The 26,348-nt window shown below is 41.4% G+C and overlaps 1 long non-coding RNA gene across 1 annotated transcript in view; it reads right to left on the bottom strand.

The window, feature by feature from the left end:
* LOC134356144 (uncharacterized) overlaps positions 1 to 25,969 on the bottom strand; it is a 44,586-nt gene extending 18,617 nt beyond the window's left edge. Inside the window, exons 1-4 of the long non-coding RNA XR_010020289.1 lie at positions 25,881 to 25,969; positions 25,202 to 25,321; positions 3,943 to 4,251; positions 1,206 to 1,293 (exon numbers count right to left, since the gene is read on the bottom strand). This is a non-coding gene — a long non-coding RNA (uncharacterized LOC134356144). The remainder of the gene's footprint in view (positions 1 to 1,205; positions 1,294 to 3,942; positions 4,252 to 25,201; positions 25,322 to 25,880) is intronic.
* Between the last annotated feature and the right edge of the window lie 379 nt (positions 25,970 to 26,348).

Raw genomic sequence — 26,348 nt, 5'->3', positions numbered from 1 at the left:
AAAGTTCAAAGTCTCTCAAATGTCCCACATCTCACACAGACGGGAGAAGGAAGAAAAACTCTCCCTGCCATACCCGACCACGGTCCGACTCTGAGTCATCTGAAAACTTCGAGCTCTGATCAGCTCTCCGACACCGAGTACTGAGCGCCATCTCTATCCGAGCGATTCGACCTCCATCTCAGTCGCCAACAGCAGGCAAAGCCGGGGATTTTGAGGCCTACCCTCCAAAAGATTCCTGACCGCGCAGCACTGACAGCAGCGAACGAGCGTTTCAGAAATTCTTCCAGATTTAAGAAGCCCTCCCGAATGCATTTAACAAATTCTGCCTCATCTAAACCCCTTGCACTAAGAAGGTCCAGTTTATGTTAGGGAAGTTGAAATTCCCCATGACAACACTATTATTTTTACACATTTCCTTAATCTGTTTATATATCTATTTCTCAGTGGTTCCTGGTGGCTATTGGGGGCCGGGGGTTCTGTAGTACAATCCTATTAGTGTGATTGCACCCTCACTTCCTTGAGTCCTACCCAAATGGACTCAGTGTCGGAACCCTCCCCTATGCCCCGAGTGTAGCTATGATATTGTCCCTGATTACTAGCGCAATCCTACCCCCTCTTTTGCCTCCTTCCCTATCCTCTCTAAAATTGCAAAAACCTAATACGCTAATCACCCATTCCTGCCCCTCTCAACCAAGTTTCAGTAATGGCCGCATCATAGTCCCATGTACTGATCCATGCTCTAAGTTCATCATCTTTACCCATAATACTCCTAACATTAAAATATGCACACTTCGAACTATCCTACCCATCATACATGTTATTTCAATTTTGCCTTTCAATACTTTCCCTGACATCTACCTTCCGGTCCGAACCTTCAGTTACTGACCATTAGAACTGAGTGTGTGGAGGGAAGATGCGATAAGGGCAGGGAAGTACTTGAATTATTTTACTTTAAGCATTATTGGTACAGAGCCCTCCGTATCCTTTTAGGAACATGTAAAAGCTGGAGTATAAAGCAACCAATCCTGTCCTTCTGACATCGTAATTCCGTGTACTGACCCATGATGTCAGTTCATCACCCTTGTTATTAATACTTTATACATTAAAGTAGACATATTTCAACTGAGAGGAAAGGTGAGACAGAGACAGGTAGGTGATGAGAAATAAATATAAACAGATGAGACTAGGTATGGGAGAACTTGTACCTGTTCCTGTCTTCTCTGTTCTTGCATGGTTATCTTCAGTTTAGTTTAAACAGTTTTTCTAAAAATTGGAAACTGGACACTTTTATGCCTGTTGTAAAATAATCACAAACAAATGCCATGATAAATCAACCACATTACAAATCTGCAGGATTTCCACTTGACAGCATGAACTGAGGTTGTAACTTAATACTGATAAATGACTGCATACCACTGTAAAATATACTGCAAATCTTACAGACAATGAGAAAAGACAGAATGGAAATCTTCCATTTTCCAGGTTTTCCATTTGACTTGCCAGGGGATTTGTCTTTTTAATGACAGCTGCCGCATTCTATTATCACTATCCACCCACAAGGACTCAGCTGGTTAGATTCTTGCCATGTCACAAAAGGGATGGAGCTGGATTTTATACGATAATGATAATGCTCTAATGTGGTCACAGGACAAATAACACATTTTGTTTCTCTGTATTTACTAAACAGCTAATTACATCCACAGTTACTCATTAAAAGTGTTCAAGTGTGAATCCAGGATTTGTATTCTGACCTGGTTTCTTCATTGCCATTCTAAAAGGGAGGAGGGGGGTGTGGGCAGTGGGCCTGCAGAGTTGGAGAAGCCATCTTTCTGATAAATTCCTATGCATCTTCAGTGGATGTAAAGAATTCCAAAAATCTATTTGAAATAGAGCAGATTTCTGCCTTTTTAACCTTGGGTACCATCTAATACTTAGCAACAAGCACAGTCTTGTAGCAATTCAGGGTGCAGGTCAATGGGACTAGGCAGATTAATGATTCAGCACAGACTAGATGGGCCAAAGGGCATGTTTCTGTGCTGTAGTGTTCTATGACTTCAATTAAAACGGTCACTGCTGCAGAAAGACAAGATTGAAGGTAAACAGCAGGAAACTAGTAAAAAGTAAATTCGTCTGGCCACTCTGATAATTAACTGTGGTCAGAAAGGCTCCTAATGAAATTCCTCGCTCCCTTGCCCACGTTGGCTGTTCTTGCTGCATTACTTGTTCCCATTCCCCACAGTTTGTCCTTCGTATTAATCCCGTTGGATCAGTGTTGATCGTAGTCCTGAGAAACCCTGCTCCTTGCACGGGGATGATTTAGCTTCGACAACTGCATTGTGTAAGGTAGTGCAATTCCAGCCACTGGAGGCTTTTCCTTTTGAAGCTGGCTAACTTCAGTTTCACCAGGGTCCCTTTGTATCATAGTCAGTCAAATGCTGCCTCAATGTTGCAGACAGTCACTCTCACCTCTCCTCTGGAATTTGGAGAACATTTTACATTTCTTTCCCACTTAAAGTATCTTATTCCTAACATCATAATCTTTTCTTCCCTTTCCCAGTTTGAGCAAAGGGTTTCTCTTTCCACAGACGTTGTCTGGACTTCTGCGTGTTTGCAGCTTTTATACTTTGAATTTTCCAGCACCTGCAGTAGTTTTGATTTTCAATTTCTTTAACAGCTGTTCTGCATTCCAAGTCTTTGCTAATTAATTTCTATCAGTCCTATCAAATACACAAGAGGACACTGTTCCTCTGGAGAAGTACCTGGTCCCTTTAATTCCTTCCTGTAAGGAACCAATCAGAATAAACAAACTCATTATCTAAGGGTTGTTCGACAAAACATGGATCTAACATGTATGTTGAGCTTCTCCAAGCTGTGTCCCTGATCTTTACCTGTTTTTTAAGCCAATTACTTAATCACTTCTGACCTCCTCTCCAGGTGGCTGAGTTGCTGCTGATATGCCATTCCACAGCCCACAATAACTTTCCAGTGGCAATTCTTTATGTGCTGACCTTAATAAGCAGAAGCCATGAATTTTTACAATCCCTTTTCTTGGTTTAATTAAATGATCAGATGGTATCTATTCCCTGGACAGACAGAATGATCATTTACATTCCTAATAGATGAATTATTATGAACAGCTGATGTTCCTGTAAATGGTTTCTCCCTACAATTCTTGCAAACCACCCCCACCCCCCCCCCCACCCCCCCCCTCACCATTATGAAAATCTTAGTGTGCTTAGCTAACCATTTTCTCTGGGATTAATCCAGTCTTTATAAGTGAAGGTCTCAGAGAAAAATGTTCTGATGCCTGAATCATGGGTTAAAATATGCAAATACTATTGTCCAGGAAATTTTATTGCATTTCGGTATACAGCTGCATTAAGTTGTTCTGAAAATCTTGACTTCAACACAATTAAGAGATTAAAAACCAATGGTGGCTTGAGTTTAACAAATCTATTTTAATTGAATTTTAAATTAAATGGAAGAATCTGAAAAAGGTGATCCTATTGCAGATATCATGTTTTAAGTTGACATAACCATGCCAAAGGTAAAAAAGAATTAATACCTCCACTGGTATCGACATGATTGCAAGCCAAAGTTATTACAAAGGATAACTTTCATGTGATGAGATTTTGCTGGTTATTTCCAGTAAAAGTATTTTGGAGGTGCGCCAACATTTGGTGGTTTTATACCTAAATATATTAACTCAGAGTTAAAAATTCAGTGTGTTTTAAAATACATTGATTCAAATGAAACGTGATAAACAGTAAGAGAATGTATTTAATCTGGTAAATATATCATTGCAGGGATGTTAATTGAATAAATTATCAAAATAAACAGATTGCCTCCTGATCACAAGGTATTCATCATCTGCTCACAATAATGCATCTACCAGCTACACACCAAGCTGTATTGCTTTAGTGCTACACTATGCAGTGTTACCTAATGACAGCTGCAGCTGTCCTGGAATCATCATCTCCTGCTTTGTAGGTGGTTCCCTGGGATCAGAGATGACTTCACCCCACTCCAGTTTTGTGGGTTCCAGGATGACGAATGAGATCAGTATAGAATCTTCTACCGCTGAAGTAGGTGGTGCCTACTGGAGTGGGTGGGTTGGTAGTTTGTGACGCATTCGCTTCTGTGTGCATGGAGTCTGGGCTCTCAATGCAACGTACACAAAATGCTGGAGGAATTAGCATCCAGGAAGATGAGCAGACAGTCGACGTTTCGGGCCGAAACCCTTCTTCAGAGCTGGAAGGGAAGAGGGAGAGCGTCATCTGATTGCTACCCTTGCACTTTGAACAGTCAGGAACCAGGGATTCCCAAGAGTCGGGGGGGTGAATGCATCCTTGAATCTTTTTCTCTATCTGTAAACTAATAATTTTTTAATGACATAGTTCAGAATGGTGTCTCATTCAAACATCTGGTGTTGAGCACACAAATGGTATGGCCTGTTCAACGTAGCTGACTGGGTGTAATTAGGGCCTCCCATGCTGCAATACTGATTTAAGGTCAGGAGGTGCAGAGAGCATAATACTGCTGTAACAAAAAGAGCTGTTGTTTACAAATAAGTATGCAAACAGATTTGTAATTCACACAGCATGTCGCAGCAGGACGTTCAGCAAGTACTGGAAGATGGCTAGAAAAGTTCTATCTCGGTGTCAACCATCTTGGCTGAGACACCTTCTGGGGCAGAATACGAATCCGGAATTACTCCAACAGAGAAGTGATCTTTTTGCCCTATTTATTTAATTTTTATTATATATTCCTTGTCATCCATTGAATATTTTAATGTACGCACTGTACTGCTGCTGCAAAATAACAAATTTCATGACACGTGTCAGTGATGATAAGGCTGAACCTGATATAAATACATTACAAAATTGTAGTTCATATAATCAATAAAAACTAGCGCCTAGTTATAATTTTTCCTCTCAAATGGCTCATTTCCTAGTTCCAAGTCAAGATATTAAATGAATAACTGCTAAAGAGGTTTTGATAACCAGTGCTTAACAAGCCTTTGCTAATCCAACCTTGTGACCAACCAATAGAAGGCATGGGAGAAGTCTGCTGTGATTCCATTTTAGTTCATAAAGGATGGAAAATGGTGGTTGACAACTTTGTACAAAATTTTCACAAACTTATACTTCCATCTACCTTATTAATCTTTTATGTAATACTGTTAATGATGGACTCAAAGTCACAAAATGATTTTAGCCAGCCAGCCCACTGACTGGTTCAGCACTGTGCTAGAGGATACAGCTAAATCCATTTAATTGTCCTTTCCCCAAAGCTTCGCAAATATTTTTTTTCCCTTTGAGCTCAATGTGAAAGTTAGAAATTAATAGCAGTTGCTCGGAATCTGAAGTAAAATCCTGAAACTGCTGGAAAGAGCAGATCGGGCTTTGAATTTATACAGGGTTTTGACCTAAAATATTGACAAGTCCTTTCCTCCTGCAGATGTAGCTCAACCTCCTGACTTCCTCCAGCAGGTTGTTTATGAACAGTTCCTCTTCCCACAGAGGCTCATTTTCTGTTTCTTTTTGTATCACCAGGATGGCTCCTTACTCCCTCTGGCAGTGCATCCCAGACTCCAACTATTCTCTGTGTTGAATAGCATCTCCCCAAGTCACTTTTGTTTTTCTTTGCCAATCACCTTAGTTTTGTGTCCTCCGTTTCTTGATACTTTTGCCAACAAGTTTCTCTTGCTCTACCTTGTCTAGACTTTTCCAGAATTTAAATGTCTCCATGAGGATCTCCTTGCACCTTCCCTTGCTCAAGGAGAGGATCAATCTGTTCATATACCTGTGTAATAATTTTAGTAAGTTATTTCTGCACCCTCTGTTGAACCTTCACACCGTTCCCAAAGTATGCCTAGAACTTGACTCCAGTTATAGCTGGCCTGGAGCTTTTCCTCTGTAAGACAGATTCATCATCATTTCCTTGCTCCTGTAGTCTATGCCTGTATTTATAAATAATACTTGAAGGTTTAAAAAAAATATTTTCTCAACCTACCTGCCATTTTCAACAATTTATGAACATCTAGTTGCAGATCACTGTGTCTACTTCCCATCGGTTCCATCACCCTGCTTGGTGTTCCCTCCAACTTTTAACTCTGTATAATTGATATCTCATCCACCTACCCCACCGCCTCCCTTTAAGTCTGTATCTGTCTTCCACACAATTTACCAAGCTTGCAAATTCTGAGTTATGTGCAAATGCACTCAAAAACTTCTGTAGATGTACCGTGGAGAGCATTCTGATAGGCTGCATCACTGTCTGGTATGGGTTGGGGGGGTGGGGGGGAGCTACTGCACAGGACCGAAAGAAGCTGCAGAGGGTTGTAAATTTAGTCGGCTCCATCTTGGGTACTAGCCTACAAAGTACCCAGGACATCTTCAAAGAGCGGTGTCTCAGAAAGACAGCATCCATTATTAAGGACCTCCAGCACCCAGGGCATGCCCTTTTCTCACTGTTACCATAAGGTAGGAGGTACAGAAACCTGAAGGCACACACTCAGTGATTCAGGAACAGCTTCTTCCCCTCTGCCATCGATTCCTAAATGGATATTGAACCCATGAGCACTACCTCACTTTTTAAATATGTACTATTTCTGTTTTTTGCATAATTTTAATCTATTCAATATATGTATACTGTAATTTATTTATTATTATTTTTTCCCTTCTATATTATGTATTGCATTGAACTGCTGCTGCCAAGTTAACAAATTTCACGACACATGCTGGTAATAATAAACCTGATTCTGATTCTGATATTAGAAAGCCATGCCCTGTACACCCAAGTCCATATTATTAATAAGCAGTCAGCAAGCAATGGTCCCTGTACTGACTCCAATGTACAGTACTGTCCTCTCCTTTTCCAGTCACTTGACCTATATTTGATTTATTCTACAACTGTTCCTTCACTCCATCGGCTTCAAACTTTTGACAAACTTAACAAATACTTCTGAGAACACAGAAGTCCTGAAGAAGGGTCTTGGCCTGAAACATTGACTGGTTATTCATTTCTGTTGATGCTGCCTGACTTGCTGAGTTCTGCCAGCAGTTTGTGTGTATTGCTTCTGAGAATTTATTTGCTTCATATCAACTGCATGGACCTCATTGACCCTCTCTGTTATCTCCCTCAAGAAACAATTATCCATTTAATTAAACATGATTAACTTTGAACAAGGCTTTCCCTGAACCATAAACACTTGTCCACGTGTTCCTGATTATTCTTTCCAAACATTTCTCCACCATCATGAATAAGCAGACTGGCCTGTGGTTTGTAGGTTTATTCTTGGACCTTTTCTCCCCCAAACAAGGATGTAATTTGTGCATTCCTCCAGGTTTCATATTGCAAGATTACGGCCAATACTTCCACAACTTCTCCCTGCCTCTCATATCTGTGCCATATGGATATCTACCTTAAAATCAGCTGGTCTTTACTGCACCATTTTAAAAATTAATTCTGAATCATCTTTCTTTACAGTGACTCCCTCAGTAACAATTTACTCATTTAGGACTATGTCCTCCACCTCCAGGAGTCTTAACTGGCCCTACCTTAAGACTCAGTTATGACCCAGTTATGCCTGAGGAAGATCCTCAGTTGCCTTTTTATGCTTCTAAGCATTTGCTGCCAACCCCTAATCATCCTTGAAAAGGCAGTGTTGACATACCTTCTGGAACGGGAGAAAGGAGCTTTTACATTACTGTTGGAGAGGGACTACCATATGCAGTAATGATGAAGAGCAACAGTGGTATATCTGAAAAACAATAGGATGCATAATTCCTTGGGATATACCCCAGGTTACTACAGGAAGTGAGAGAAGAAATTGTGGGGTTGTTGACGATATCTGCATCCTCTCTGGACAAATAAATAGTACCAAATGATTGGAGGCTGGCTAACCTTGCTCTATTGTTAAAAAAAAATAATAGAAGTAATCCTGAGAATTACAGACCAAACACGAGGAAATCTGCAGATGCTGGAAATTCAAGCAACACACATAAAATGCTGGTGAACGCAGCAGGCCAGGCAGCATCTATAGGAAGAAGTACAGTCGACATTTCGGGCCAGGACTAACTGAAAGAAGAGACGGAAAGAGATTTGAAAGTGGAAGGGGGAGGGGGAGATCCGAAATGATAGGAGAAGACAGGAGGGGGAGGGATGGAGCTAAGAGCTGGAAAGTTGATTGGCAAAAGGGATACGAGGCTGGAGAAGGGAGACCAATGAGTTTTATGTCATTGGTGGACAAACTAATGGAAACTATTCTTAGGGACAGGATTCATGAGCATTTGGAGAAATGCAATTTTATTAGGGATAGTCAGTATGGCTTTGTGAGGGGCAGGTCATGCCTCACAAGCTTAGTTGAGTTTTTTAAGAAGATGACAAGGCATTCTACAAGTATGTGAAGAGGAATGAGTCATGTGAGAATAGGACCTATCAGGTGTGAAAGTGGAAATGTATGCATGGAGTCGGAGGATGTAGCAGAGGTACATAATGAATACTTTGCTCCAGTATTCACCAGGGAAAAAGACCTTGGCAATTGTGGGGATGACTTACAACAGACTGAAATGCTTAAGCATATAGACATTAAAAAAGATGTGCTGGAGCTTTTGAAAAGCATTAAGTTAGATAAGTCAATAGGACTGGATGAGATATACCCCAGGCTACTGTGGGAAGTGAGGGAGGAGATTGCTGTGCCTCTTGTGATGATCTTTGAGTCATCAATAGGGATGGGAGAAGTACTGGAGGATTGATTGCAAATGTTGTTCCCTTGTTCAAGAAAGGGAGTAGAGATAACCCAAGAAATTATAGACCAGTAAGTCTGACTTCAGTGATGGGAAAGTTGGAGAAGATCCTGAGAGGCAGAATTTGAGCATTTGAAGAGACATAATCTGATTAGGAATAGTCAGCATGGCTTTGTCAAGGGCAGGTCGTGCCTTACGAGCCTGATTGAATTCTTTGAGGATGTAACATAACACATTGATGAAGGTAGAGCAGTGGATGTAGTGTATATGGATTTCAGTACGGCATTTGATAAGGTTCCCCATGCAAAGCTCTTTCAGAAAGTAAGGAGGCATGGGGTCCAAGGAGACCTTGCTTTGTGGATCCAGAATTGGCTTGCCCACAGAAGAAAAAGGGTGTTTGCAGATGGTTCATATTCTGCATGGAGGTCGGTGACCTGTGGTGTTCCCCTCGTCTTTGTGATTTTTATAAATGACCTGGATGAAGAAGTAGAAGGGTGGGTTAGTAAGGTTGGGGGTGCTGTGGATAGTCTGGAGGGTTGTCAAAGGTTACAGTGGGACATCAATACTGGCAGAACTGGTCTGAGAAGTGGCAGGTGGACTTCAAACCAGATAAGTGTGAAGTGTTTCATTTTGGTAGGTCCAATTTGAAGACAGAATATAATATAAATAGTAAGACTCTTGGAAGTGTGGAGGATCCGAGAGATCTTGAGGTCCATGTTGATAGGACACTCAAAGCTGCTACACAGGTTGACAGTGTTGTTAAGAAGGCGTATGGTGTGTTGGCATTCATCAACCACGGGATTGCGTTCACCACCCGTGAGGTAATGTAACAGCTATATAAGACCTTGGTCAGACCCCAGTTGGAGTACTGTGTTCAGTTCTGATCACCTCACTACAGGAAGGATGTGGATAGTATAGAGAGAGTGTAGAGGAGATTTACAAGGACGTTGCCTGAATTGGAGGTCGTACCTTATGAGAATAGGTTGAGTGTACTTGGTCTTTTCTCCTTGGAGCAATGGAGGATGAAAGGTGACCTGATAGAGGTGTATAAGATGATGAGGGGCATTGTGTAGATAGCCAAAGGCTGAAATGGCTAACACAATGGGGCATAATTCTAAGGTTCTTGGAAATGGGTACTGAAGGGATGTCAGGGGTGAGTTTTTCACACAGAGTGTGTTGGGTGTATGGAATGTATGGCTGGTGGTGGTGGTGGTGGTGGAAGTGGATACAATAGGGTCTTTAAGATCCTCTTAGAAAGGTACATGGAGCTAAGAAAAATAGAGGGCTATGCGCTAGGGAAATTCTAGACAGTCTCTAGAGTAGGTTACAGGGTCAGCACAACATTGTGGGCCGAAGGGCCTGTAATGTGCTGTAAATTTCTATGTTCTATGACAAAACAAATTTATGAAGGTAGAGCAGTGGATGTGGTGTATATCGATTTTAGTAAGGCATTTGACAAGGTTCCCCATATTAGGCTCATCCAGAAGGTATGGAGTCAAATCATTAGAAAGAGGTGATATAGGGTCAGAAGGTGTTGAAACACTGGACAGAGCCAAGGAATTGCAAGGATAAAAATACCCTGACAGGAGTTATATACAAACCCCCAAACAGTAGTAAGGATGTGGCCTACAAATTACAATGAGAGATACAAAATGCATGCCTAAAGGCAATGTTACAATAGACATGAGAGGTCTGAATACGCAGGCAGATTGGGAAAATCAGGTTGGTGCAGGATTACAGAAGGGGGAATTTCTAGAGTGTCTATGAGATGACTTTTTAGAGCAGCTCATGGTTGAGCCCACTAGACGGTCAGCTATTCTGGACTGGGTGTTGTGCGATGAACCAGAATTGATCAGAGAGATTAAGGTTAAAGAATCCTTGGGGCAAGTGATCATAGGTGGAAAACAATTGTGGAGAGGGAACAATGGGGACAACAAAATAGTAGATGAACTAAACTAGTATTTTGCATCTGTCTTCATTGTGAAAGGCACTAGCAGTATGGTGGAATTTCCAGGTGTCAGGGGCCATGAAATGTGTGAAGTTACCGTAATTAGAAAGAAGGTTCTTGGGAAATTGAAAGGTCTGAAGGTAGATAGACTCTCCTTCCTGTGGTGGGAGAGTGTAAGACCAGAGGGCACAGCAACAGAATGGAGGGGGCATCTTTTTAGAATGGAGATGATGAGGAATTTCTTTAGCCAGAGTGGTGAATTTGTGGAATTCTTTGCCACAGGCAGCTGTGGAGGCTGTCTGTATGCATATTTTAGACAGAGGTTCATAGATTCTTGATTGGTCAGGGCAGAAAGGGATACGGGGAGAAGGCAGGAGATTGGGGCTGAGAGGAAAATTGAAATGGCAGAGCAGACTTGATGGGCCAAATGGCCTAATTCCACTCCTATATCTTATGGTCTTATGGTAATGTTGCAGCTTTATAAAACTCCAGTTGAAACACATGGAGAATATTGTGTTCCGTTCTTGCCACCTCATTATAGGATGTGGAAACTTTAGAGAGGGTGCAGAGAAGTTTACTACAATGCTGCCTGGATTAAAGAACATGTTTTATGGGGAAAGGTTAAGTGTGGTAGGGCTTTTCTCCTTGGAGCGACGGGGATGAAAGACAATTTGATAGAGTACAAAATTACAAGAGACAAAGAGTGGACAGCTATCACCTTTTTCACCCAGAGTGGCAATGTCCAGTACCGGAGGACATCATTTTAAAGTGAGTGAAGTCTATGGGAGATGTCAGAGGTAGGTTGTTTTTTGTTTTACACACAGAGTGTTGGATGCCTGGAATACTCTGCCAGGGCTCGTGGTAGAGACTGGCACAGTTGGGACATCTAAGATAGGCTCATAGATGTAAGAAAAATGGAGGGCTATGGGGTGAGTAGGAAGAAAGAATAAGATTAATTGTGGAGTAGATTTGTATGGGTTGGCACAACATTGTGGGCAAAGGGCCTCTATTGTGCTGTGTTCTATTTCCAAGTTAGAAAGGTGTGGAGTTTAGAGAGGAACCTGTATGAGATGGTTTCCCATGCCCCTGCTGACTACATTCTCCTTTGTGACAGCAGTTCCAGTTTGTGAGGTGCTGTCAGAACATCTAGGTATGAAACTACAAGTCAATCTGTGTCTGGTACAAACTGCAGGCACAGTGCATTAATAATGGAGGCATTTCAGAATAAGAGGGTTGCCATGCTTAAAAAAGTTATAATTTATTATCTTCATCAGTGAATTATAATCTTAATGGTATATTTGAAAATGGATAAACAAATCATTACTAAACATAATGTAAGAAAACAAGCCTCTTGGTTTATAGCTGGGCGCCATAGTAGTGCAGTGGTTAGCACAACACTATTACAGCTCGCAGTGTTTTCCAGAGTTCAGAGTTCAATTCCAGTTCCAGTGCTCCTCTGTAAGGAGTGTCTGTACATCCTCCCTGTGGATTGCATGGGTTTTCCCTGGGTGCTCCAAAGACGTACTGGGTAGGTTAACTGGTCATTGTGAATTGTCTTGTGATTAGTTTAGGGTTAATTGGGGTCGTAGCGTTCCTGGGGCAGCATGTCTTGAAGGACTGGAAGGGCCTACTAAGCATTGCATCGCCAAATAAATAAATAAGTATATAGATAGATAAATAGATAAAATTGCAACTCCTTACTATTAAAGTTCTAAAATTATTTATTCTTGTTTATATAAAAGGTGTGTATCTTCAATACCACATGGATAAATCTCAGTGGTAAAGTAAAACAGGAACTCAAGAGATTCACTGATAATTCATTCAAAGCATTCTGGAATGTCTAAAAAAATTGTGAACAGTACTCCCTCTCCTTTATAATTTATAGAATGAAAATAGCTCCTATGAGAATAGGTAACCTTTCTTCCACTTGTGATCTATGATACTGGCAATGCCATCAATACTGAGATGGAACTATTAAGGAAGCAACTCGGGAATGATTTATCTGACAATTGCCCATTGGAACTAATGAAAAACTGAATTAACACAGACAAAGTAATAGACATTACACTTTGCAGAACTGTCTGAATTCTTTAGTGAGTGTACTAAAAACTCTGCTACCTCTTTAAAATGATTTATCTGATTTTCTTTAGAATTATTAAGTGTATTTGTATTTCCTTTAAGCTATCTTCTCATACAGAGATGGATATATTTTATAATAAATTAGACTTTAGCCTAAAGGAGATGAACGACTATATTAAAATTCAGATTTGACAAAGCCAATCTGAGCTAAATTTTAATTGACCTTTCACCTTGAGGTACTGTAAACTGGTTATCAATATTTCTTACTTTCATGTCCTTAGTAATACCTAATATGGGTGACTACTGCATAGACTAATTTAGCCTGGACATCCACATTGATTTCTCTAGCTTCCAGTAATCACTCTCCTCCATTTTCCACCCCCACCCTATATTTATGTCACCCCATTAGCCCTTCTGTTTCCTGCCCTCAAGACCTACCCACACATTCACCATCCTCCCTCTGGGTCCCCACGTCCCTCTCTTTATTCCATGGCCTACCATCCCCCTCTCCTGTTAATATTCCTTCTTCAGACCTTTATCTCCCTGACCTATCTCCTCCCAGCTTCTCAAGCTATTCCCTTTTACACCCTCTCCCCTCTCACCTGTTACCTTTGCATTGTGCTCTTCTTCCTTCCCCTACCCTGTTATCCTGATGAACGGCCTCGGCCTGAAACACTGACTGTTTATTTCACTCCGTAGATAATGTCTGAGCTACTGAGTTGCTCCAGTAGTTTGTGTGTTGTGTTGATCTAGATTTCCAGCAGCTGCAATGCCTCATGTCTCTGTGAAGCCCATTTCAAGACTGAATTTATACAGGCCAGTAGCTAATTCAGCTATCAGAAAACAGAAGTAAATTATAGCTCACACTTGAAATTTTCTGTTTTGACCAGTAATTACTGGGGGGGGGGAGCTAGAGCTGAATCAAATTTTTTTCCCACAAATAGGGTTCTATGTTGGCTATGCATTATAAAGTGTACTTCACAATATACTGTACTCACTTATGAATGAAACAATCAAAATGAGGGCACAGTGGTGCACAGATTCATTTTAGTATCAAAGTATGGATTCAGAATACAACTCTGAGATTTGTCTTCTCCAGATAACCATGAAATACAGAAAAACCATAGTAGTCATTGAAAGACATCAGTCCTTCCCCCCATATGAAAAAGAAACAAAACCTCAAACCCCTCAACCCCTCTCTCACACAAAAACTAACAGATGGCCCACCTGAAAAACAGCAGCTAGAACATAATACCTCCAAACCCCACCCCCCCAAAAAAAACTAAAAGAAAACACAGAAAACTGAAGGAGACCAATATAAACTACTGCCCACCGCAATAATCACATAAATCTCACAATTTTGAAAACATCCTCCGTCAACATGGAGGAGAGCAACCACTCAACCTCAGTCCTTCTGCATAGAGCGACCACGACCAGCGGCATCCTCCGCATCCGCCTTGATGTTTCAACCTTCCTCAACGCTTTGATCAGCGAGAAATAGCTGATCATGGCCCCGTGCCCCGTCTCTGGTCTTTTCCTTGAGGCAGCTCGTGCTTGCAATCTTCTCCAGTTAGTGCTGCTGTCTCTCAGCTGCGGGTTCAGCTTGCATTGACTCACTGTGCTGGTGTGGGCCACCTCTGGACATTCTGGTTTTCTGCCATGTTACACCTGTGCCTTCTGTGAAACCCCCTTTGTTAATGACAAACAAAAGTCAAAGGGGAATTTGATGATTGTGTGTGAAAGAGTAAAGGCAGGGAACAGAGGGGGAAACAGGACTGTTCACTGGGACCTACAATGAATTCAGCAGAATGACCTTCCTCTGTATCATTGTAAATAAAAGATGTAATGGATCAAATGTGTGTGGTTACATGATATAATTTCTAGTTTTTGACTCAGGAAAATTTCGCGAAAATAGTTAAAACACAGGCTGAAATATGCAGAGAGTGGATTCTGGTTAATTGGAAACAGTACATTTTGGCCCAACTAAGCAGTTGCACCAATTAGCTGAAGTTTCATGGAAATAACTTAAAAGGTATATTTAAAAAATGGGGGGGGGGCTCTATACCTCCCTCTGCATTTGTATCCTCGACTTCCTAACTGGAAGACCACAATCTGTGCAGATTGGTGATAATATCTCCTCCTCGCTGACAATCAAGACTGGTGCACCTTCGGTGTGTGCTTAGCCCACTGCTCTACTCCCTCTATACCCATGACTGTGTAGCTATTTATAACTCAAATACCATCTCTAAATTTGATGATACAACCATTGCTGGTAGAATCTTAGATGGAGATGAGAGGGCGTGCAGGAGTGAGATATACCAGCTAGCTGAGTGGTGTGGCAGCAACAATCTCGCACTAAGTTTCAGTAAGACAAAACAGCTGATAGTGTACTTCAGGAAGGGTAAGCCGAGGGATCAGAAGTGGGTGCAAAGACCTCTGAAGATCTAACCTGGTCTCAACATACTGATACAGCTATAAAGACGGCAAGGTAGCTGCTATATTTCCTTTCGAGTTTGAAGGGATTTGGTTTGTCAATTAAAACACTCAATAACTTCTACAGAAGTACCATGGAGAGCATTCTAACAGACTATGTCACTGTCTGGTATGGGGGGGAGGGCTACTGCACAGGCCTGAGGGAAGCTACACAAAAGTGGAAAATTAGTCAGCTCCATCTTGGGTACTAACTTCTGTAATATCCAAGACATCTTCAAGGAGCACTGCCCCAAAAAGGCAATATCCATTATTAAGGACCCCCATCACCCAGGGCATGCCCTTTTCTCACTGTTATCATCAGGAAGGAGGTACAGAAGCCTGAAGGCACACTCTCAGTGATTCAGGAACAGCTTCTTCCCCTCTACCATCCAATTCCTAAATGGACATTGAACCCATGAATACACTACATCACTTTTTAAAAAATAGATATTATTTCTGTTTCTGCACCATTTTTAATCTATTCAATATACATATTATATACTTACTGTAATTGATTTACTCATTTTTTTCTTTCTACATTATCTTGTATTGGCACTGTACCACTGCTGCTAAATTAACAAATTTCACAATACATGCCAGTGATAATAAACCTGATTCTGAAAAAAGACAAATTACAATTTAACTGAGTAACAAATTATGTATGTACACTAAATGCAGAACAAATTAGAACACTACCAATGCCACTACAGTACTGTAAAACTGTGTATTAGTTCCTAGTAGTCATTGACAGAGGAATTCATCCAGCGTGTGCTGTGCATGGGGTGTCCAGGGGAGGGGAAGCACCTCTGATGAAGGGACTTGTCATGTCCACTCTGAGGCAGCTCACTCACCTTTGATCCCCACTGGACACTCAGCTCTGATGGTTAATTGGGACACATTGTGGCTCCAAGTAGTTGTTTGCATGTGATAGTGGCCATGCCCCAGTACACCACTTTGACATCTGGGCTAAACCAGGTGAGGGTAGCCGGCAGGCCTCATACCCCTGTGAGATAGGGACATGCCTGTCTTAGCATGTGAAGTAATCTTCAACGGAGATCAACCCTAAGATCCAATGGCCAAGAAGGCGGTTCTGCAAAGCTTTGTGGAGACTGAAAGGCAAGATGAGGCATAGAAGAAGTCATTTGCAACTAAGGAAGATGGCAGTCTGCTTCGCCTACTGAAACCACTGGAGGCAGACTTTCAAGGTTGGGAGAATGGAACCAACCAGTGCAACAGCTTTTCCACTTTAAAAGCTCTCCTGCACCTGTTTCACTGTTATTGTCGAATAAGACAGACAATCAACATACTGCCGGGTTCTTTTGATTGACTGTAAATGAACAAAATTAGTGCAGATAATGGACTGCCTTCATACGATGCTTTTGGCGATTGTATCCTCTGAATCTTCATTTTCATCGTAACATTCAAGATGATTATCGATACCTTCAAATTCTTTGTAGTGTAGTTCCTATTTTGTTAAAATAGTGAAATTGTTTTGTTTTCACTGCCATTTGTTTCTGGCGTTTCCAAACCTGAATGCTTGAAACCGCAGTGAGCAAAGCAATTCTAAATTGTCTTACTGCTTATTTTGTGCCAACTATCAGTGACAAAAATCACTGCTTTTTGAACACAAACACATGCAACTGACACTATTTAAAACTGTTTGCTCTAAGCATGGTGTGGTGTCTGTCACTAGTTAGAAACCGTTCGGTAACATTCTCCTGTCCCAACTATGTGGCACAGTGTCCCAAATAAACAAAGGGAATCCTGCTATTTTCTCCATTAGTTTTTGTTCTTCTTGAACAAAAGTGGCTGCCCTGATTAATAAAATGGACCAATTAACCAAGATCCACTATTATTATTCAGTTACAATTCATTATGGGAACGAAATGTTCATTAAGTTTGTCAGATTTTGAAAATTTAATTTATTCTGCAGAATGTCTCGGGGAATAGATAAAGTGTAACAGTGAAATTAATAGGATAATTAGAAAGCAAAGAAAGGGCATGAAAAAGTATAGTCACATAAGGCCAAAAAGAGTCTGAGGTTGTTTCATCAGCACACAAGGTGGAAGAGGAGGACCAGGGAAAGAGCAAGACTTCATTATACAGACCAATGCTAGTACCTGTGTGAAGATGAAAGGTCTTGACAGTCTTCTTACCCAAATACTTGGTGGTGTTGGAGGATTTGCAGCCAGATACCCATTTTCAGAGGTTGGACTTTAGTTGTTGGGACCCCATCTTCCACTCACAACCCAGCAACCCCCACTACACACCCCCACCGCCCCCCCCACCCACCAGCAGCCAGCCCCTACCCATCGCCACCCCAATCTCCCACTGCTCCTGCTAGAGATTAATTTAATAAGAGAAGTTAAGATGAAGAAATAAGATGATGTTTAGTAAATAAGCAACTATTCCAAAAGTGAGTTGTCAGAGAACATTTTTAAAAAATCTCTATCCAAGTAACTTTCATTTTGGTAGAAATGTGAGCACATTTATCAAAATCTTTTAACTATAGTACTGAAACACACACTTGCAGAAAGGTATTATTCAAAGCATTTACTGATGAGAAGTTGATGAGAAAAGCAGTCTTTCTATAAATTATAAAAGAGATAAAATATAATGACTTGGAGAATGTTTAACTGCTGGTCAATATATAAGATGCAAAAGCAATCCTCCAATGCAGTAACACAATCAACTACAAGATACTGTATTTCATTTCAATAACAGTTTACAGCTTAAAGCAAAACAAGTTTTAAATATTATGTTGAACATAAACAGTTAGCAAGTTAAAACATGAGAGACTTTGAAGAACTTGCATTGGTCTGCTCCAATAATGCTAAAACCATGAGACATAGGAGCAGAATTAGGCTATCTGGCCCAAGGAGTTTGCTCCACCATTCCATCATGACTGATTTATTACCCCTCTCAACCCCTTTCTCCTGCCTTCTCCCCACAACCTTTGACACCCTTACTATCAAGAACCTATCAACTTGGGAGCCCTTGTGCAGGACACCCCAAAGGTTAACCTCTAGGTTGAGTCAGTGGTGAAGAAGGCAAATGCAATGTTGGCATTCATTTCTAGAGGTATAGAATATAACAGCAGGGATGTGATGGATGTTGAGACTTTCTAAGGTGCTCGTGGAATCACACTTGGAGTATTGTATGCAGTTTTGGGCTCCTTACTTTAGAAAGGATGTACTGGCACTGGAGAGGGTTCAGAGAAGATTCAAAAGAATGATTCCAGATATGAAAGGGTTACCATATGAGGAACGTCTGGCTGTTCTTGGGCTGTATTCCATGGAGTTTAGGAAAATGAGAGAGGATCTCATAGAAACATTCCAAATGTTAAAAGGCCTGAACAGGTTAGATATGGCAAAGTTATTTCCCATGGTAGTGGAATCTAGGACAAGAGGGCACGACTTCAGGATTGAAGGACTGATTTAGAACAGAGATGTGGAGAAATTACTTTAGTCAGAGGGTGGTAAATCTGTGGAATTTGTTGACACGGGCAGCTGTGGAGGCCAAGTCATTGGGTGCATTTAAGGCAGAGATAGATAGGTTCTTGATTAGACGAGGCATTAAAGGGTATGGGGAAAAGGCAGGGGAGTGGGAATGACTGGAAGAATTGGATCAGCCAATAACTGAATGGCGGAGAAGACTTGATGGGCCAAATGGCCTACTTCTGCTCCTATATCTTATGGTCTTATGCTCTCTTCTTTAAATATTCCCAGTGACTTGGCCTCCATAGCCGTCTAGGGCAATGAATTCCGCAGATTCACTACCCTCTGGCTAAAGAAATTCCTCATCTCTGTACTAAAAGACCAGGTAGAATGTTGCCACAGAGAAAAGCTCACCTTAAATAAGCATCATTTAGGACAGAGCAGAATGAGCCTTTAGCAACATAGCAATATAATTCAGTTTTAATGACCGAAAATAGGCTTGTACAGACTGACTGCTATAACAAAAGTTCAGTGAAACACAAGTATAGAAGATGCCGTAGGATTGTGTCCATGCTTCTCATGCAAAGATCCAATTCCTCAAGAGGAGCTGATACAATCTCTACCCTATTTGTGCAAGTTTATCCAACTTGGAGTACCGTGTACAGTTTCTCCTGTACCTAATAAAGTGGCCCCTGAGTGTGTGTTAGTGGTCTTCTGCTGCCGTAGCCCATCCTCTTCAAGGTTTGACACATTGCGAGTGAGAGATGCTCTTCTATATACCACTGTTGTAATGTGTGGTGATCTGAGTTACTGTCGCCTTCCTGTTAGTTTGAACCAGCCAGGCATTCTCTGAACTTTCTAATTAACAAGGCGTTTTGGCCCACAGAACTGTCGCTCACTGGATCATGCTTTTGTTTTTCGCACCATTCTCTGTAAACTCTAGAGACTGTTGTGCAAATCCCAGGAGATCAGCAGTTTCTGAGATACTCAAACCACCCCATCTGGCACCAGCAATCATTCCACAGTCAAGGTCACTTAGATCATATTTTTCCTCATCTTGATGTTTGGTTTGAACAATAATTGAACCTCTTGACTATGTCTACATGCTCTTATGCATTGAGTAACTGCCACGATTGGCTGATTAGATAATTGCATTAACCAGGTGTACATGTGTATCTAATAAATTGGCCACTGAGTGTATGTGGAAGCTCAAGGGAATATGCAAAGGAGATTTAACAGGATGCTGCCTGGACTAGAGAGCATGTTTTATGAGGAGAGGTTGACTGAGCCTGGGCTAATACGAGGGGCATAACTTTGAGGAGGAAAGTATAGGGGGACCCTGTCAGAGGCAAGTTTTTTTTATACACAGAATGGAGAGTGCATGAAATGTGTTGCCAGGGTTGGTTGTAAAGGTAGATACATTAGGGACATTTAAGAGACTCTTAGATAGGCGTATGGAAAAAAGAAGAATGGGGGACTATGTGTGAAGGAATGGGTTGATTGATCTTAGAGTAGATTAAAGGGTTGGGACAGCAAGGTGAACTGAAGGGCCTGTTCTGTTCTATGTTCTAATTTCATGGAATCATAACGAGATACACCATGGAAACAGGCCCTCTCGCCACCAAGTCCATACTGATTGTCAAGCAACCATGTTTGCACTAATTGTACCCCAAGTCAATTTTATTCCTGCCTCATTTCCCTTTGATTCCCACCAGATTCTAGACTCAACTATACAAAAGGAGCAATTTACAGTAACATATTAACACACCAACCTTCATATCTTTGGGGTGTGGGAGGACATCAAAGCACCCAAAGGCAATCCATATTGTCACAGAGAGAACATACAAACTGCACAGAGACACACCTAGGTAAGGACTGAACCCAAGTGCCACCGTTATCACCCTATAAAGCCAAGAGTCCTGCAGACCAGTTGAAAGGAACCCATACCACCTAAACGGGGTCAATCACTGATTCCAAGCATGGAATGAAGTCAAACTGCGGATTGAACTACATTTCAATCTGCAGTTTGAATGCAGATTGAACCACAGGGTTCCTGTGCTGTGGAAGACGTCCTGCCTCGTCCCTGTGCTGAAGACGCCGCACCCCAGCGGCCTCAATGACTACAGACCAGTGGCATTGACCTCCCACATCATGAAGACCCTGGACAGACTTGTTCTGGAGCTGCTCCGGCCTATGGTCAGGCCTCACTTAGATCCCCTCCAGTTCGCTTACCAGCTCCGACTAGGAGTTGAGGACGCCATCATCTACCTGCTGAACCGTGTCTACGCCCACCTGGACAAGCCAGCGAGCACGGTGAGGGTCATGTTTTTTGACTTCTCCAGTGCATTCAACACCATCCGCCCTGCTCTGCTGGGGGAGAAGCTGACAGCAATGCAGGTGGATGCTTTCCTGGTGTCAGGGATTATTGATTACCTGACTGGCAGACCACAGTACGTGTGCTTGCAACACTGTGTGTCCGACAGAGTGATCAGCAGCACTGGGGCTCCACAGGGGACTGTCTTGTCTCCCTTTCTCTTCACCATTTACACCTCGGACTTCAACTACTGCACAGAGTCTTGTCATCTTCAGAAGTTTTCTGATGACTCTGCCATAGTTGGATGCATCAACAAGGGAGATGAGGCTGAGTACAGGGCTACGGTAGGAAACTTTGTCACATGGTGTGAGCAGAATTATCTGCAGCTTAAATGTGAAAAAGACTAAGGAGCTGGTGGTAGACCTGAGGAGAGCTAAGGTACCGGTGATCCCTATTTCCATCCAGGGGGTCAGTGTGGACGTGGTGGAGGATTACAAATATCTGGGGATACGAATTGACAATAAACTGGACTGGTCAAAGAACACTGAGGCTGTCTACAAGAAGGGTCAGAGCCGTCTCTATTTCCTGAGAAGACTGAGGTCCTTTAACATCTGTCAGACGATGCTGAGGATGTTCTACAAGTCTGTGGTGGCCAGTGCTATCATGTTTGCTGTTGTGTGCTGGGGCAGCAGGCTGAGGGTAGCAGACACCAACAGAATCAACAAACTCATTCGTATGGCCAGTGATGTTGTGGGGATGGAACTGGACTCTCTCACGGTGGTGTCTGAAAAGAGGATGCTGTCCAAGTTGCATGCCATCTTGGACAACGTCTCCCATCCACTACATAATGTACTGGTTGGGCACAGGAGTACATTCAGCCAGAGACTCATTCCACCGAGATGCAACACAGAGTGTCATAGGAAGTCATTCCTGCCTGTGGCCATCAAACTTTACAACTCCTGCCTTGGAGGGTCAGACACCCTGAGCCAATAGGCCGGTCCTGGACTTATTTCCTGGCATAATTTACATATTACTATTTAATTATTTATGGTTTTATTACTATTTAATTATTTATGACGCAACTATAACGAAAACCAATTTCCCTCGGGATCAATAAAGTATGACTATGACTATTTGAAATAGGAACAGGAGGAGGACTTACTGCTTCCCAGACCTGCTCCATAATTCACGTCATGGCTGACCTGATATTATGCTTTGATGCATACCTTTGCTTCACCTGCTGTCCAAATACCTATACATTTTCCTTTCATTTTAAATGGATGACTCCTTATCTTGATAGTGGCCCCCCTTCTGAATCTCTCCACAAGGGAAGATGTTCTCTCAGGATCTCCCCAGAGAGGTCCCTCAGAATTACAGTACTGAGCAAAGGTTTTAGGCACACATACGTATATAGCTTGGGTGCCTAAGACTTTTGCACACTACTACATATTGATTGAAATAGGAAGGTGGTGGGGAAGCAGAAATAAGAGTATTTAGCTTTGTATTAGCTCAGTAGTACAGTATTATGTGTTATGTTGTTTGGTAACTGGAAAGACATGATATACTGTAATGTGGGGAGAGGGGGGGAGGAAGAGAGAAAGAGTGGAAGAGAGGGGGAGAGAAAGAGAGAGGGGGACGGGGGAGATCTAAGACTTTTGCATAATACTGTACATCTGTTTGAGAAAGTGATCTTCTCAACTCCAAAGGAAAGTCCTATTCTATTCAATCTTCTGCAGTAGACAATTCCCTCACCCCAAGAATCACTTGAGTAAACATTAACTGCATTGTATCTATGGCAATTATATTCCCTCTTAAATAAGCTAAAACCTACACACTATACTCCAGTTGTGACCTTACCAGACCACAGTACAAATGTTGCAAGGCTTAGTTACTCCTGTACTCCACTTCCTTGCAGTAAAGACCAGTATTTTTTCTGCATGACAACTTCATGTTTTTTTTTTAATATGCAGATCCCCCTGAGCACCAATATTTAACAGGCTCGTGCTATTTAATAGGATAATGTCAAAACACTACATACATTTCAACTGAAGAAATCAAATCAACAGTTATAAAGGTGAAGGATGAATTCATGAAATGTATGTAAAATGGTTTTCAAGATCAAATATTAGGGGCTCAGCTTGGGGAAAGATCTTGATTTGAGTAATAAGAAATGGTTATTTGATCATTATGTTGTAAACAGGGTTTTTAGGAAAAAATACTATAATGTGATTGAATACACACTGTTCAGATGTGATGTAGTTCAATCTGAATCTCGGTCTTGAATCTAAACTAAGGAAACTATGAAGGTATGAGGGGAGAGCTCACTCTGGTTGCTTAGGAAAACAGATTAATTTAAAATGTATGCCCTTGAGACACAGAAATGTGCTCCCTCCATGACTGACAGCAATAATTGAAGATACTGTTAAATCCAATGAAGAGGCTTATACAGTTGTCAGAAAGAGCAGTAGGCTGTGAGAGCTTCCATAGATAAGCAACAGGAAAAGATCAGTGAGAGCAAATGTATGTCCTTTATAGACAAACGTGAGAGCAGAGAAACGGCAAAGGAATTAAACAACTATTTTGTGTCTTAGTAGCAAAATAATGACGTGTAACAAAAATAAATGTATGTCTAAGAAGCAGAAAAACCCCAAAATACTGTAAAATGCTTATAAAATGTCAGCCTTCATCTCAAGAGGCTGGAGTACGACAAGTTGGAGGCTGTATTGTAGTTAACACACACAGAATGCTGGAGGAACTCAGCAGGCCAGGCAGCAACTATGGAAAAGAGTATAGTCAACGTTTCAGGCCTACCTGATGAAGCATCTTGACCTGAAACATTGACTATACTCTTTTCCATACATGCTGCCTGGCCTGCTGAATTCCTCCAGCACTTTGTGTGTATTGCTTGGATTTCCAGCATCTGCAGATTTGCTCTTGTTTGTGGTTGTATTGTAGTTTGCTGGTTGGACAACATCTGAAATAAAACATAGAGCAGTACAGGCCCAGAAACAGGAACAGTCTCTTTGGCCCACAATGTTGTGTCTATCTAAACCAATTCCTTTTGCCGACACAATGTCCATATCCATCCATTCTTTGCAATAGTCATCTGACTATCTAAGACTCTTTTAAATGCTACTATTGTATTTACCTCGATGTCCACAGTCCAGAAACCCACCAATCTCTGTGTAAAACACCTGCCCTGAACATCTCCTTTGAACTTATCCTCTCCTCACCTTAAATGCTTGACCTTTGAGGAAGAAGATATTGGGTTGTCAATGTCTCTTTAGCCAGAGGGTGGTGAATATCTGTGGAATCCGTTGCCACAGATAGCTGTGGAGGCCAAGTCATTTGGGTATATTTAAGCAGAGTTTGATAGGTTCTTGTCAAAGGTTAGGGGAAGAAGGCAGGAGAGTGGGTTTGATTCAGCCACTATCAAGGTTGAATGCCTGAATTCTGCTCCTATGTTTTATGGTCTTATGCCAATCAATCTCATAAACCTTTTATTGGGTCTTCCTTCAGCCTCCATTCTTCCTGAGGTAACAACACAAATAAATAATCAGCAGGAGTAGGTGATTTGGCCCTTTGAGCTTATCCCCCATTCTTCTCTTTCAATATTAAATTCCCATACTCTCCCCATTCCCCTCAATGCCTTGTACAGACCTGGCTTGCCAGACCAAGTTCATCATGAAAACAATGACTCACATGAATATGTCAATGAAAATACTGTTAATATTGCCACTGCTAGGTTTATTAAACAGTTAAAAGTTTCAGGAATGGAATTCCAGAGTTTCAGAACTTTGGTGTCTGGATTTGTATGTTTCGATCCAGTCACTAACTGATCTCTTTTATTATTATGATTCTGCAGATAGTGGAAGAAGCAGCTGCTTTTTCAAAGTTTTCTAATTCAGCTCTTGTTAACAAATTTTTGCCTCCAAATTGAGCTACTTTGTAAATCAATCAATTGCATTTCAAAATTATCCAAGTCAATCTACTGCAACATTTCCAAACTCAATTTGTGTGATCTTACACTGTCTGTATATTTTATGATTTTTGCAGTTTCTTCAACTAACCTGAGCTCAGTGAATCTTCTCTCAATATCTATCGGTTTAGGAATGTCAATACCTATCATGTGTTTTTTAAGGTTTGGAAAATACTTAAAGGAAAAAGTAGCAAGGTAGCACAGTGGTTAGCGTTTACTTACAGCATCACACTGATATACGCAGTTTGATATCAAAGGCATTCATATTATCAAACATAACATCAAGTGTTTTACCACATCCCTGTAATTTGGTGTTCAAGTCATTTAAATGTGAGGAGGAATCTGCAAAAAAAACAATACATTTACAAAGCCACAGGATGTGATATAATTCTTGACAATTTTTACATTTGCCAAAAACAGGTGGATTTCATCCAAACACAAAAAAGAGTTGTTTAAGAACAAAACCTCTACTGAGCCAACATATGTAATACACAAGTAGTTCTGCTTACACTTCACTCACCTCACTCAGTAAATTCTGGAATTGCCTTTGTTTTTCCAAAGCATGCCCAGAAAAAGTGGCAAGGTAACACAGTGGTTAGCACATTGGTTTACAGTGCCAGCATTCACTAATACAGGTTCAATTCCCACCACTGCCTGTAAGGAGCTTTCATGTCCTCCCTGTGACAACTCAGGTTTCCTCCCACATTACAGAGACATAAGGGTTTGGGTAAGTCAGTTGCAGACATGCTATGTTGGCATCGGAAACCTGGCAACATTTGCAGACTGCCCAGCTCAATCCTCACTGATTTGATTTGATACAGACGACATATAACTGTACGTTTTCATGTTCACGTGACAAATAAAGCTAATCTTCACCTCTTTAAAAAATAAAATTAATTACCTTGGCTACAATTTTTATCATTTCTTCAAGTTCCTTAAGATATGCTTTTGCCCACAAAGCCTCTTCCTGTAATGTACACTGAAAGCCTGTCAGTAGATGTCCAACATATTTTGCAAACAGACTGACAAAACCCACCCCTTTACCAGTCATGCTGGGTGCACCCTCAGTTGTCATGGAAACCAGTTTAGAAAGGTTAACTTGCTGTCATGTGTTCTCACCACCATCTAGCCGGCGTGAGACATTTTTTGTGAAAACATCTCACTGCTCTCGGGTTATAATCATTTGCTGATTCATTTGGCAGTAAAGAATCATTATGTACAGTATGTTTTTATTCTGAGTGGGGTTTAAAAATATATCGAGGGCAGCAGTGCATGCCACGTATATCAAAATTTTTGTGCATGCCAATTTGGGCGTGCGTGCCATAGGTTCGCCGTCCCTGGATTAGCCTAATTAGGTGCTATTAGCTTA

Source organism: Mobula hypostoma, chromosome 14, assembly GCF_963921235.1.
Source record: "Mobula hypostoma chromosome 14, sMobHyp1.1, whole genome shotgun sequence".
NCBI classification, from domain to species: Eukaryota; Metazoa; Chordata; class Chondrichthyes; order Myliobatiformes; family Myliobatidae; genus Mobula; species Mobula hypostoma.
Note: the sequence above shows the minus strand (reverse complement) of the source record. Positions and strands in the feature narration are given on the sequence as shown.